Consider the following 13,340-nt stretch of genomic DNA (forward strand, 5'->3'; position numbering starts at 1 on the left):
TCAGAGATTTCATAATCAGGCCATGTTTTGCATTTATATTCCAAGTTTGCTACTCTTAAAGGTCAGTTTTGTTCTGAGTCTGAAAGAAATTCGTGGTATTAAGTGCTAATGCAGCTTTCTAGCTTTTTTTTCTTTTTATTTTATTTTTTTTCCTCGTGTTCTGTTGGCTAAAATCCTGAACAGCTGGTGTTTGCTAGATTGCATTCTTAGGGTGAAGAGTTTGTCCTACACACATAGAACGTGTTCATTCCTCAGGAATCAAGTGACCACACCAGAGCTAAACAATATGTACAGCACACGATTTATTTTGTACTGTTATTTCTCCAGATGCTGAAAGCTGGTACATTTATTAACTTTTGACTACAAACCACTGATTTACAGTAGAAAAATGCATACAAGAAAGAGCAAAACCTTATACTAGGAGGTGTTATTTGGAACTTCACTCAATGCTTGCTGCTTTCACACCTTCTCCTTTGCAATGCTCAATGTCTAAACATAGGAATTACATAAATGAGTTTTTATTTGCAAGAAACCTTTCATTAAGGCAGTGTCTTGAACCAACACTGACTGCACTAATGGAAAAGTTTCCACCTATTTGAAGGCAGACCAGGTCACCATTTGCAATAGCTCACTCATGGTTTGCAAACCAAACCTGTGCTATTTAAATGGCATGCATTATAGTCTAGCTTTGGGTTATACTTATCAGCTGCTCTTTTGGGCAGGCTCCATGATCGATCAGCCTGCATTCAAATTTTTAAGGCTTTTTACAACTGAAGCAACCTGACCCTTGAGCACAAGCTCCAGAGGTAGCTGACTGTTATTTAATGCCCACTAAAATTAATAAGAGTCATAGATGCAAGCAGTACCTCAGTTTTGAATGTCTTATGTGTGAAGATTTAGCTCTGTAAGACAGGACTGCTGCTTAACGGAAGTGCAGGTCCACCTGTGACCACCAAGATCTGGAACCATGGTCTGGAAAATGAGTAAAGGACTTTTATCCTTTGATATCACAGTTACAGAATGCATCAATCCTTGCAAGAAATCTGTGACTCTTTCCAAACCCTTTTCCTAATCCTGTAAGGCTCAGAAATTTATGGCATCTGAAAACTCCTGTGCCCTTTTCTAGCAGAAAGCCAGGCCCCATGAGGCTGCCAGCCATGCAGGCTGCCTGGCCTCAGGCTCTGCAACAACATGTTGCCCCATGCTGTGACCCAACTGTTCACATACACAGAGTAGATCACTAATGTACCATGTGGGAAAGCTCAGGGCACACATTTTTTGGCATTGAAGTATGGAGTTCTTCAAGCAAAGAAGCTGGATGGTAGCTAGGGACATTATCAGACAGAAGAGAATCATAGAAACATAGAATCATAGAATAGGTTGGAAAGGACCTTAAGATCATCTAGTTCCAACCCCCCTGCAATGGGCAGGGACACCTCATACTAAACCATGCCACCCAAGGCTTTGTAATACATCCAAGATGTATTTGCACATCTTTTTCCTATTGCCTTCACTTTCATTTTGTTGAGCTGTGACGGTAAAGTTGGTCAAGAAGGTGGGGATGCACCCATTTGAAGGACCATGGTATGTACAGTCTTCTCCAATGAGTTTCTGTTGCCCCACTGCCAGTTATCTGACTTTAGTACTCTGAATAGTTGGGGATTTCAGGTACATTTGTGAACAGAGTTGGAAAACAGTCATTATCAAAGCAATAGGTGGTTATCAAGGAAGAATTGGGTGAGGAGGTGCGATGCAGTATACAACAATATCTTGGGCATGTTTGCAGATGATGTAATGGAGAGTCCCAGCCTTATCAAGTGACACAATTCTGCTTTTTGTTCTTATTTATGTGCTTATGTTATAACAATGTCATGCGTGCAGCAACTGACTGCTTCACAATATGGCTTCTTGCATGTTTGTTAGTTGTCACTGCCTGCCTGGAGGAGCCACCAACAGCCACTGCTGGGATGGGAGGAAGCAGATCGATAGGGACAGGGATAGGGAAAAGAGTATTTTATATGTCAGCAGCTGTGTGTGCTCCCTGGTGAGTCAGCAGTTGGAGATGAATTCATGCAATGGCAGCTGGCTATGAAATCTTCTTTGGCAAAGCCAGTAATGGAGAAAGTTTAATACACATTGCATATTTGTCATTTTAACACGCCTCTACCACCTACTCAGACCTGGAAATGCTCTCCCTGCCCTTCAGGCGCTCAGCATGGATGCTTCATCTTCACAAGGGATGCCAAGCTACCATGCGCCAAACTTCGATCCAGCAAGACATGCTGCAAAGCTCATTTGCAGAGCTAATTTGGATAACGGATACAAGTCTCTAAATCATTTAAAACACAACAACACAAAAGCCTTCACTATGGTACCAGCTCCCCAAAGGATCACCTCTGTGCCAAGCTCAGTTTGTATGAGTAAAGCTATTGAAAACTCATTTATCTTCAGCAAAAGGCAGGTGCTCCAAAAAGCAATTTCCGTCAGTAGTCAAATGTAGGACATTTCTTGTTTAAAATATATGAAAAGACCAATTAGGTAATTATATGTATGAAAAGGTTATTTGAGAAATTTTATACTAAATTACTGTAAAATTTACGACGAAATCCTCATCCTAAAATTGCTACAAGAAACTTCCGTAACATAGAGTGACAATTGGACACACTTACATTCAATATCTCCTCATACTGGATGTAGCCCACTCAGCTGAAACTGTATCTTCAGGACATCCACACATGCATATTGCAAATACAAACAGAGAAGGAAACCTGAAGAAGGCCAGCTATTTGGCACTTTGTCTGCTTAGCAACAGAGCTAACTTTTGATGTGACATCTTAGTCCTTATTTCTCTGAGAAAAACTTAGAGTACTGTTTTGACTCTCTGACCATATAATGTTTGATTTTGAAAAATAAACTGATCATCCATCATTGTGAAGGGTTTCTTGAGTGTTTTCACCTAGGTATTAGGATGTCATCTCACTGGGATGAGAGATCGTAACCCACAGCTTCTCAGGCACAGACTTCAGCATTTCTTTTTTGGTGATCATTTTGGTGATTATTTTGTTTATATATAAAATTATATATAAAAACATACATACATACATATATACTTATAATCTATTCCACACATCCACAAATAATCAGTGCTGAGAAACAAGGTGGTTAAACCCAACAAAGTATTATTGATATCTTCAGTTTTAATGTGATTGAATTTCAGGGGGGATTCAAATTTTTTTTATCTCTTTCCTGAAGTATATCAATACCAAAAAAAAAAAAAAGAAAAAAAGAAAAAAATATTTTCTTTTGACAGAAACCTACTTTTGAGAAATCATTTCAATAACCTTTTCAAAGACCTTCTATATTTTTAATGTTTTTAGCTTCAAAAACCTGATCACATAAAGAAAAGCATATAACATGGGTTTTTTACTATGTTTGATTTTCTAAATAAAAGAGAGGCTGCTATCCAATCTTCTTAACTCCAGGAAGCACACATATGTTATACTTACAGACAATAAATACACGCAGAAGAATACATACTTTATTTCCAGGAATAATAGACAAAAGTGAACAGTTATCTGCCCATAATTTCAGCTAGACCTTACCAGCTTGCTGAGGTGCTAGTTCTCAGCAGAGTTTGCACTATTAGCTTATCAATGGGGATCAGAAATGGTTCATATCCTGCACACTCAGAAAACCGTACAGAACACCTTGTAGACGCATGTTTGAAGGTAGGCTACAAAGTCAAATTTGCAGTTTACACTATTTATTTAGTTCCTGTCATTCAGAGCTACGATCATGGGCACCTTGTTAATTGGGTATCGTTATTATTGGTGCAAATATGTTATCTCAACCTATAACTGTCTATCTAGTCAATTTCATTGCTATGTGTGTGTTGTACCTGGACAGGAAATATAGAAACATAACCTCCTTTCTCTACAACCAGAGCTCATCCTGCAGTGAAGTCAGTATATCTAATGGCTAGAGCCTTGCTTTAAAACAGAAAATCTGGGATGGATGGTGTAGCCATATGTAAGCAAATATTTTAAACACAAAATTACACAAATAGGTACAGAGCCATTTCTGAACATGTCAGCACTCTAAGTAAAACTGAGCTCAAATGCTCAAGCAGGAGGTCATAGTCATATGTTGTTATACCACAGGAAGCAGAAAGAATCAGAGAAGCTAGGGTTTCTGGATGGACAATGGGGATATTAAAGAGGATGATTCTTGAAAAGTGGGAGTTGTTGTTCTGCTAAGGTGCAGCATTTGGGTTTGCTGAGCATGAAGGTCTTGAAGACTTTCTCATCAGAGGTGGCATGCCTGGCTCTCTGAGCAGGCACTGCAGAAACTGCCAAATGGCAAGCTGAGCATCTTTCCGTAGTTCACAGGCCTGAGAGTATGTGGCTTCTTCAAGTTCAAATATTTCACCATTTCTTTATAAGCTGAAATGTAGGTTATTTTAGAAAAAGAGACATACTCTGTAACAGCTATTTCGTTGTGGAAGCCATACTCACATAAAAACATACATATACAGACACATACATATCATCCATCCCACTCACATATGTGAACGAATTAGGTAACTGTTGCAGCACCACCAAGCTGTGTGAGGTGGTGACCCAACGCTTATATTATGCGCTGGATAAATGCGAAAAAAGGGCCTCAGCTGAAGTCTCACCGCGTCCAAGCGCATCCACCCAAACCCCTGTGCAGGGCGAGTCGCTCTTGGCAGGCCGCTTGGAGAATTTGGGACCGTCAGCCTAGATATTGCATTGCCATCTAGTGTGCATCGCCGAAACTGCACGGCGGGGGCTGGAAGTGAAGATGCGCAGCACCAAACGTGTGTAAAAGCAAGGAGGGTTGTCAGAAATGTTCGGTTAGAGGGCTATTAAGTAATATATACAGCAGGAAAGTCTTAAGAGAAATCTCCAGCTTCCTTCTTTATTTTCTAAAGAAGCAAAAAGCAAAGTTTTGAGAGAACAGAAAGAGAGATTTGAAATTCTCAGTCCTTACATTTTCCTTTTCTGGATGTAGGAGAACTGAGGGAAGACCCCTGTGTGCTCCCTCCCTCTAAATACAGAAAGGACAAGTCGCAGTTAATTCTTGCACAGTGTTTCCTCTTTTAGCTCAGTATTTGCTTGCAAATAAAATGCAAATATGTAACTCATTTCTCATTCAAAATTATTCACTGTTTACATCTGGGATTGCTCCATGGTTTACACATTACTCCTACACTGTGAATGGTGACTCAATGGGTTGTAAAGCACTGATCCTCTGCCACTTCTGGAACTGCTGCATTCCCAAGTTTTGCTGCATGGGTGCATGTGTACCAGAAGAATAGATATTGTCATTAAGTGTAACACATGCATTTTTATACCTAAACATGCGATTCAGGGTTTCAAGCTGCAAGAAAGTATTTGTTCCTAAACACTATTTTGGAACATCCAAGAAGTGGCTGTAAAACAACTTATAAGAGCTTAGCAAGAGAAGTAAATAGACATATGTTCCTGAACTATTTAGCTGGGTATTCTTTTCATTCATTTCTCTGTTCTCCCTACAAAAAGGTGTAGGGAAGTTCCATAAAAAGGCTCAGGTGGGAAGCAAGAATAGCAAAGGATTTAAGTACATCATCCCTTTTCTATGAATAAAGTAACTTGGCTGCTCAGCAAAAGAGGATTGAGTACCTGAGATGGGGATATGCAAAGGCTAGCTGCTTCAGAAGGAGTCTACCAAAGCTTGCCAGAAAGTCCTGGCAATTAGCTTCCCACATGACTTTGGGGCCTCCTGTACTCATGACCTCTCTTTTTGTATTGTTTTCAACCCAGGAACTTTGTTAAAGAGCCCAGTCCTGAAAAATGCAACTATGGAAAGAGATTATAAAATGATATAGCAGGACTTCTCGTATGACACACTCTGGGATATATGAGATATCTATGAGGGACCAGTAGTATGATGCGGAATTTATGGGAGATCAAGGCCTTCCTAAATTAGCTGCTAATAAAAAACGTAAGTGTCCTGAGATAGACTGCATTTATACAATTAGGCAATTGAGACTGTTTGCAGCATTCCTGCTGTCCCTGCTTTGCTTGCACATGCGTATGGCACACCCCCACACTGGTAGGGTATCAGCAGTGAACAGTTTAGGGACTGGTGGGCAACAGACACCCTAGTGATACATTGTTCCTCACACTGCAACCTGTGCAATGCCCAGGGAGTGCTGTGTTCAGTCATGTACTCCTTCTTGTAGAGCACTGAAGCCCGCTTTCACTTTACAGCCATATACCTGCACACCCCTACCTGCGTCCCTGCGTCTGCATCTCTTCTCCCTATCTTCATCTTCCAGAGTGCTCTTATCCTCATTGTCTTGCACAGAGGCACACAAATATTGCTGTTACGGATGCTCATTTGGGTTCTGCTGAAAGTCACTATGTATCACAGTATCACAGTATCACAGTATGTTAGAGATTGGAAGGGACCTCAAAAGATCATCTAGTCCAATCCCCCTGCCAGAGCAGGAACACCTAGATAAGGTTACATAGGAATGTGTCCAGGCGGGTTTTGAATGTCTCCAGAGAAGGAGACTCCACAACCCCCCTGGGCAGCCTGTTCCAGTGTTCCGTCACCCTCACTGAGAAGAAGTTTCTTCTCAAGTTTAAGTGGAACCTCTTGTGTTCCAGTTTGTACCCATTACCCCTTGTCCTATCATTGTTTGCCACTGAGAAGAGCCTGGCTCCATCCTCGTGACACTCCCCCTTTATATATTTATATACACTAATAAGGTCACCCCTCAGTCTCCTCTTCTTCAAACTATAGAGACCCAGCTCCCTCAGCCTTTCCTCATAAGGGAGATGCTCCACTCCCTTAATCATCTTAGTTGCCCTGCGCTGGACTCTCTCCAGCAGGTCCCTGTCCTTCTTGAACTGAGGGGCCCAGAACTGGACACAATATTCCAGATGCGGTCTCACCAGGGCCGAGTAGAGGGGAAGGAGGACCTCTCTCGACCTACTGACCACCCCCCTTCTAATACACCCCAGGATGCCATTGGCCTTCCTGGCCACAAGGGCACAGTGTTGGCTCATGGTCATCCTGCTGTCCACTAGGACCCCCAGGTCCCTCTCCCCTACACTACTCTCTAACAGGTCGTTCCTCAACCTATACTGGAACCTGGGGTTGTTCCTGCCCAGATGCAGGACTCTACACTTTCCCTTGTTATATTTCATCAAGTTTCTCCCTGCCCAACTCTCCAGCCTGTCCAGATCTCACTGGATGGCAGCACAGCCTTCTGGCGTGTCAGCCACTCCTCCCAGCTTAGTGTCATCAGCAAACTTGCTGACAGTACACTCAATTCCCTCATCTAAATCATTGATGAATATATTAAATAATACTGGTCCCAATACTGACCCTTGAGGCACTCCACTAGATACAGGCCTCCAACTAGACTCCGCCCCATAGACTACAACTCTCTGGCTTCTCTCCTTCAGCCAGTTTGCAGTCCACCTCACTACCTGATCATCCAGACCACACTTCCTCAATTTAGCTGTGAGGATGCTGTGGGAGACTGCGTCAAATGCTTTGCTGAAGTCCAGGTAGACCACATCCACCACTCTGCCATCATCCATCCACAATGTTATTTCCTCATAAAAGGCTATGAGGTTGGTCAAGCATGACTTCCCCTTGATAAAGCCATGTTGACTGCCCCTCATAACCCTCTTATCCTTGACATGCCTTAAGATGGCATCAAGAATAAGGTGTTCCATCACTTCCCCAGGGATGGAGGTGAGGCTGACTGGTCTATAGTTACCCAGGTCCTCCTTCTTGCCCTTTTTGAAGACTGGAGTGACATTTGCTTTCCTCCAGTCCTCAGGCACCTCTCCCGTTTCCCAAGACTTGGTAAAGATGATGGAAAGTGGTCTAGCAATGACTTCCGCCAGTTCCCTCAGCACCCACGGGTGCATCCCATCTGGACCCATGGATTTATGGATGTCCAGATTGCTCAGCTGGTCCCTAACCCATTCCTCGTCGACTAAGGCAAACTGCTCCAGTGACCTGACTTCATCTGAGGTCTCAGGGGTACAGGGCTCTTCAGGACTGCCTCCGGCAGAGTAGACAGAGACAAAGAAGGCATTCAATAACTCTGCCATCTCAGTATCTTCTGTCACCAGGGCACCCAGCCCGTTCACCAGTGGGCCTACCTTGCCTCCGGTGTTAGTTTTATCAGCCATGTATTTGAAAAAGCTCTTTCTGTTGTCCTTGACCCCTCTCGCCAGATTTAATTCTAAGGAGGCCTTAGCCATCCTAGCTGCCTTCCTACATCCTCTAGCAGCAGCCTTATATTCCTCCCGAGTGGCCAGCCCCTCCTTCCATGACCTATAAACTCTCCTCTTCCACTTGAGCATACCCAGCAGTTCCTTATTTAGCCACGCAGGTCTCCTGGCCCTCTTCCTTGACTTCCTACGTGTCGGGATGCTCAGCTCTTGAGCTTGGAATAAGCAATTCTTGAATGTCAACCAACTATCTTGGGCCCCTTTACCTTCAAGCAGCCTTGCCCATGGGATTTCCCCTAGCAATTGCTTGAAAAGGCCAAAGTTTGCCCTGCTGAAGTCCAGGGTTGCAATTCTACTTGCTATTGTACTGGTCCTACCACACAAGATCCTGAATTCCACCATCTTGTGGTCACTGCAACCAAGGCAGCCCTCAACCTTTACTGCTTTGACCAGACCCTCCTTGTTAGTGAGGATGAGATCCAGCAGCGCTCCTCTCCTGGTTGGCTCATCCACCATTTGGATGACGAAGTTATCATCCATACACTGGAGGAACCTCCTGGACTGTGGCTGGGTTGCTGAGTAGTCCTTCCAGCAAACATCAGGGAAGTTAAAATCCCCCACGACGACCACGGCCTGTGACTGTGAGGCCGCTCTCAGCTGCCTGTAGAAGGCCTCGTCAACTTCCTCACCCTGATCTGGTGGCCTGTAACAGACACCCACAACAGTATCGCCCCTGCCAGCCTGCCCCTTAATTCTCACCCACAGACTCTCAACTCGCTCGTCCCCTGCCCCTGGACAGAGCTCAGTACATTGCAGCTGCTCTCGCACATAAAGAGCAACCCCACCACCCCGCCTGGCTGGCCTGTCTTTCCTGAAAAGGACATAGCCCTCCATGAGTATATTCCAGTCATGCGAGCTGTCCCACCACGTCTCTGTAATTGCCACCAGATCATAATCTCCTGACTTAACACAGATCTCCAACTCCTCCTGCTTATTTCCCATGCTGCACGCATTGGTGTACAGGCATTTCAAGGAGGGAGCTGAGCTCACCAATTTCACCCTAGGATTATAGGAGGCCTCCCAGTCTTCATCAATCCTAGAGTGCTGATGTGAGTTGCCCTTCCTTCCTCCCTCAACATTTCATTCCCCAGTTCACAATTCGTATTTTAAAGCCATATATTAGGGAGCAAGTATAGCATAGTAGATAAGAGCTGTTCAGATACAGTTAATGTTTCCCAGTAATGTACACCGAAGACTCAGCAGCCAATTAGAGCTGCAAAATCTGATCCAGATTGAAGCATGTCAGCCAACTCTATTAGCACAATGATGGAGGGAAAGCAATGGCAAGATCAAGACAAAGCTTCAGTTACTTTGAAAATGGTATTTGCAGGAATTGCTTCACTGGAAAGGGTGCCCTGAAGAGGATGGTCATCTGGAATGACCTCTGCACATTCTCATCTGGGTTGGTCACTTTGAAAAGCGTTCCCTTTCTTTTTCCCTTCTCTATTTTACCTTTCCTTCTCTTGTATATTTGTTTGATTTTTATTTTGCCTACTCCTGGGTTTAACCCACTAAGAACTAAAACCAGTTTAAAAAGTGTCCTCTGTATCTCAACCAGTATTCAAAGCAGACCCAAGATCCTCTTCATGTTTGTGGGTTAGCAATCATCTTCCTTTAGCACTTTAGCTTTATTTGGAGGAATAACCTGAGTAGCTTACCCTCTTATTTCTGGTGATGTCAGCCAGCAGAGGAAGCAGCGATGAATTTTAGCCAGTATTACTTTTGTCTGCCTCTGCTGAAATGAAGCAGGAGAACTTGTGAAAATCTGTGTGTCCTTTGGGTGGCGCCTGCTGCAAAGCATTTGGTTTGTTTCATTACGCAATAGAATTGAGAAAAGTCACAGTCCCGTTGGATGGGGTGAGTTTTAAGTCCCTGGCTCTTTTGGGTAATGCTGGGAGAAGGTCAGAGATATCCGGTATGCAAAGAGAAAACTTGGAATAGAAAATTAATAGCATCTATTTGTAAATGCAGTTTGCATCTGGTGAGTGTGAGCCATTTGCCTTTCTGATTTGGGGGTTTACGTGACTACTTAGAAAAATAAATCCAAAAACCAAACAAAAAGCTGTAAACATATTTTATTCATTTATTGTTTATTTTAATCATTTTAATATAAAATTTATACAGTTTATAGTTAATTATTATTATAATTTTGTAATTATTAGTTATTAATGTATTCATTTAAAAAATACTGCTGGTGTGTGCACCCATGAATAAAACAAGTCCTTGCCTAGTCTCACAGTTAGAAAAATAGGGAAAACATCCATTTTCTTTCTTTTGCAAGGTATAGTAGCGTGTTTACATTATTTTAACAGACACTGATAGGTGGGAAGAACAGGTGCTAAGAAAGAATTTGAAAGCATAATTAGTATATTAGTATAGATCAAGAGCTGGCACACCTGCTCTGTGGTGTATGTGGGCTATTATATCTTAGGTCAGACCTGATTTTCACTGGCGATTTTCACCCACAAGGAGCTTTGGAGGGTGGGGAACATGAGGTGTGAGCATAGCCAGCCTGGCCTTCTACTCAACCTGCTGAGCCAGCAGAGCAAGTAAAGGATGTTGTAATGTGCTGCTGGATGTGCTAATGCCATGCTACCAACACCTCCAGCTCAAGGGAGTTGAAAGCAGGTCTGTCTCTGAGCTTGGTTTCCTTGTGTTGCTTTAGAATTGCTTCAGTTTAGATATGCTGGTGCTCAACTCAGCCCACATGGTCTCCTCCTTGTTGTAATTGTTGTGGTTTAACCCCAGCCAGCAATTAAGTACCACACAGCAGCTCGCTCACACCGTCTGTCCGTGGTGGGACAAGGAGTAGAACTGGAAAAAGGTAAAACCTGTGGGTTGAGATAAGAACAGTTTAATAATTTAAATAAAGTAAAATGTTATAATAATAATAATGAAAAAGGGAGATAAAAAGAGGGAAAGTAATGAAACCCAAGAAAGACAAGCAATATACAATACAATTGCTCACAACCAGCTGACTGATGCTTAGCCAGTGCCTGAGCAGTGACCAGTCCCTCCTGGCCAGCTCCCCCCAGTTTATATATTGGGCATGATGTGCTGTAGTATTGAATATCCCTTTAGCTAGTTTGGGTCAGATGTCCTGTCTTTGCTTCCTTTTGGCTCCTTGCGTCATTCCTCACTGGCAGAGCATGAGAGGCTGAGAAGTCCCTAATCAGGGTAAGTGCTACCAAGCAACACTAAAACATCAGTGTGTTATCAGCATTGTTCTCAGACTGAAGCCAAAACACGGCACTGAACCACCTACTAGGGAGAAAATTAACTCTACCCCAGACAAAACCAGGACAGTAATTTAGAGCATAAATGTTGCATTTTGCTGGTATTTATAAAATACTATGTGAAAGGTGATATGCACTTCTAAGCAGTTGTGATACGCCAGAGCACAATGACATAACAAAGTTAGCCATAAGCTTGCTTATTCAACAATACATAAAATCAACCCCTAGGAAAGAAAACGCACCCAAAATACCAAGAAAAGAAACAGAGCGACTTCGTTACTCAACACAGAAAGTTTTATTTACAATTAGACATAAAGGATCTCAGAAAGAGGAGTTTGAACTTTATATTATTTGTATTGAGTTTATTAACATTTCTAATAAATGTTTATCCTGCACTGTTCGAACAAACGTAAATACTTAACATTAACCTTAATAACATGAATTAACAATAACTGTAACTGATGCTTTGGACAAAATAACTATTAATTATAATTCAAGTGTAGTCTAGGTGCTGACCATAGTTTAAAAGTCGAAACCTGCATTGAGATCAATGAGATTATACATATGAACAAACTCTGTGTGCATGCAAAATTGGGCCCTAAGACATTTAAAATCATGGCCTGACTTCCTTGATCACTGTTGCTGGGGCATCACATAGCACTAGACAACACAAGTAGAGCAAACTAACTTGCCAACAATGGACTTGAAGCCAAAGAAAATGAAGCTGAAATGCTACTGTATCAATAACAACAGGAGCATTGCTGTTCCTTTCATGGAAACATCTCACTGTTAGATTCTGGCACAAAAGACTAGTTCTATTATAAAAACAGTTTCAGATCTTGAACCACAGCAGAATTGTGCTTATTTTGGAGGAGAAGGTGACTCTGTCTTTAGCTGTCCTCAGTTTTTTGATCAGTCCATAGGACTCTAAGGATGCTTTTAGTTGTGTCAAACTGTCCCCAGACTAATATGGGAACAAAGCATCACATGTGACACCAGCAATATTGTAGAGATGAGAGAAAAGTCCCATTTTTCATTGACTAGCAAGCACCATGAGCAAGAAAATGCATGGGCTTTCTAAGGGGAGCTTCGCTTCACTTAAGTGTCATGCCTTCTTCACATCTCCTGCCCAGTTTGCATTTCCAGCTCCCAGCTGGAAAAGAGAGTGTAGGCATGTACTATATAGATATTGCCTTCAAGAATAATCTCTTGGGATTTCTGTGACTCGCCAGCTCTACTGATTGCAACACAACTTTGTCTACAAGGAATATGGGTTTAAAACAACAGCATTTTATTCTGTTGGGTCTTTCTCTTCATTTCTAAAGGGTGAAAACACCTTCCTAAAGATACTTGGCCAAAGATATTTTCCTTTACTAGCACAACAAAACTTTTTGGTTTAAAGTTCATTGTTGCATTATTTCCAGGTTATGAGAGGCTGGCCATGTTTGATTTTCCTTTTTCTGTGCAGCTCTTATTTAAGGGTACAAAAGATCCAAAAAGAAATCTTAGAAAGTGCTGAACTTAGGCACTCATTCTGAGTTCACATGAAGGGACCCCACAACACTCAGTATCTGCCCTATTGACTCCCATTTCTAAGACATGGCATTCAGATTAAATGAAAAAGTAAACCATTTATGTGGGTGGCAGTGTTTACTACCTGTCTACAGGTTGATGCACCTCATTAAACAAACAGTTGTACAAATCATCTTGTGGCAGATGATTTATCAGAAATAAGTGGGGCTACATGTTTTCATTAATGTTCTCCTATAGCAAGGAAATG

Source organism: Psittacula echo (assembly GCF_963264785.1).
Source record: "Psittacula echo genome assembly, chromosome: 1".
In the NCBI taxonomy this organism is placed as follows: Eukaryota; Metazoa; Chordata; class Aves; order Psittaciformes; family Psittacidae; genus Psittacula; species Psittacula echo.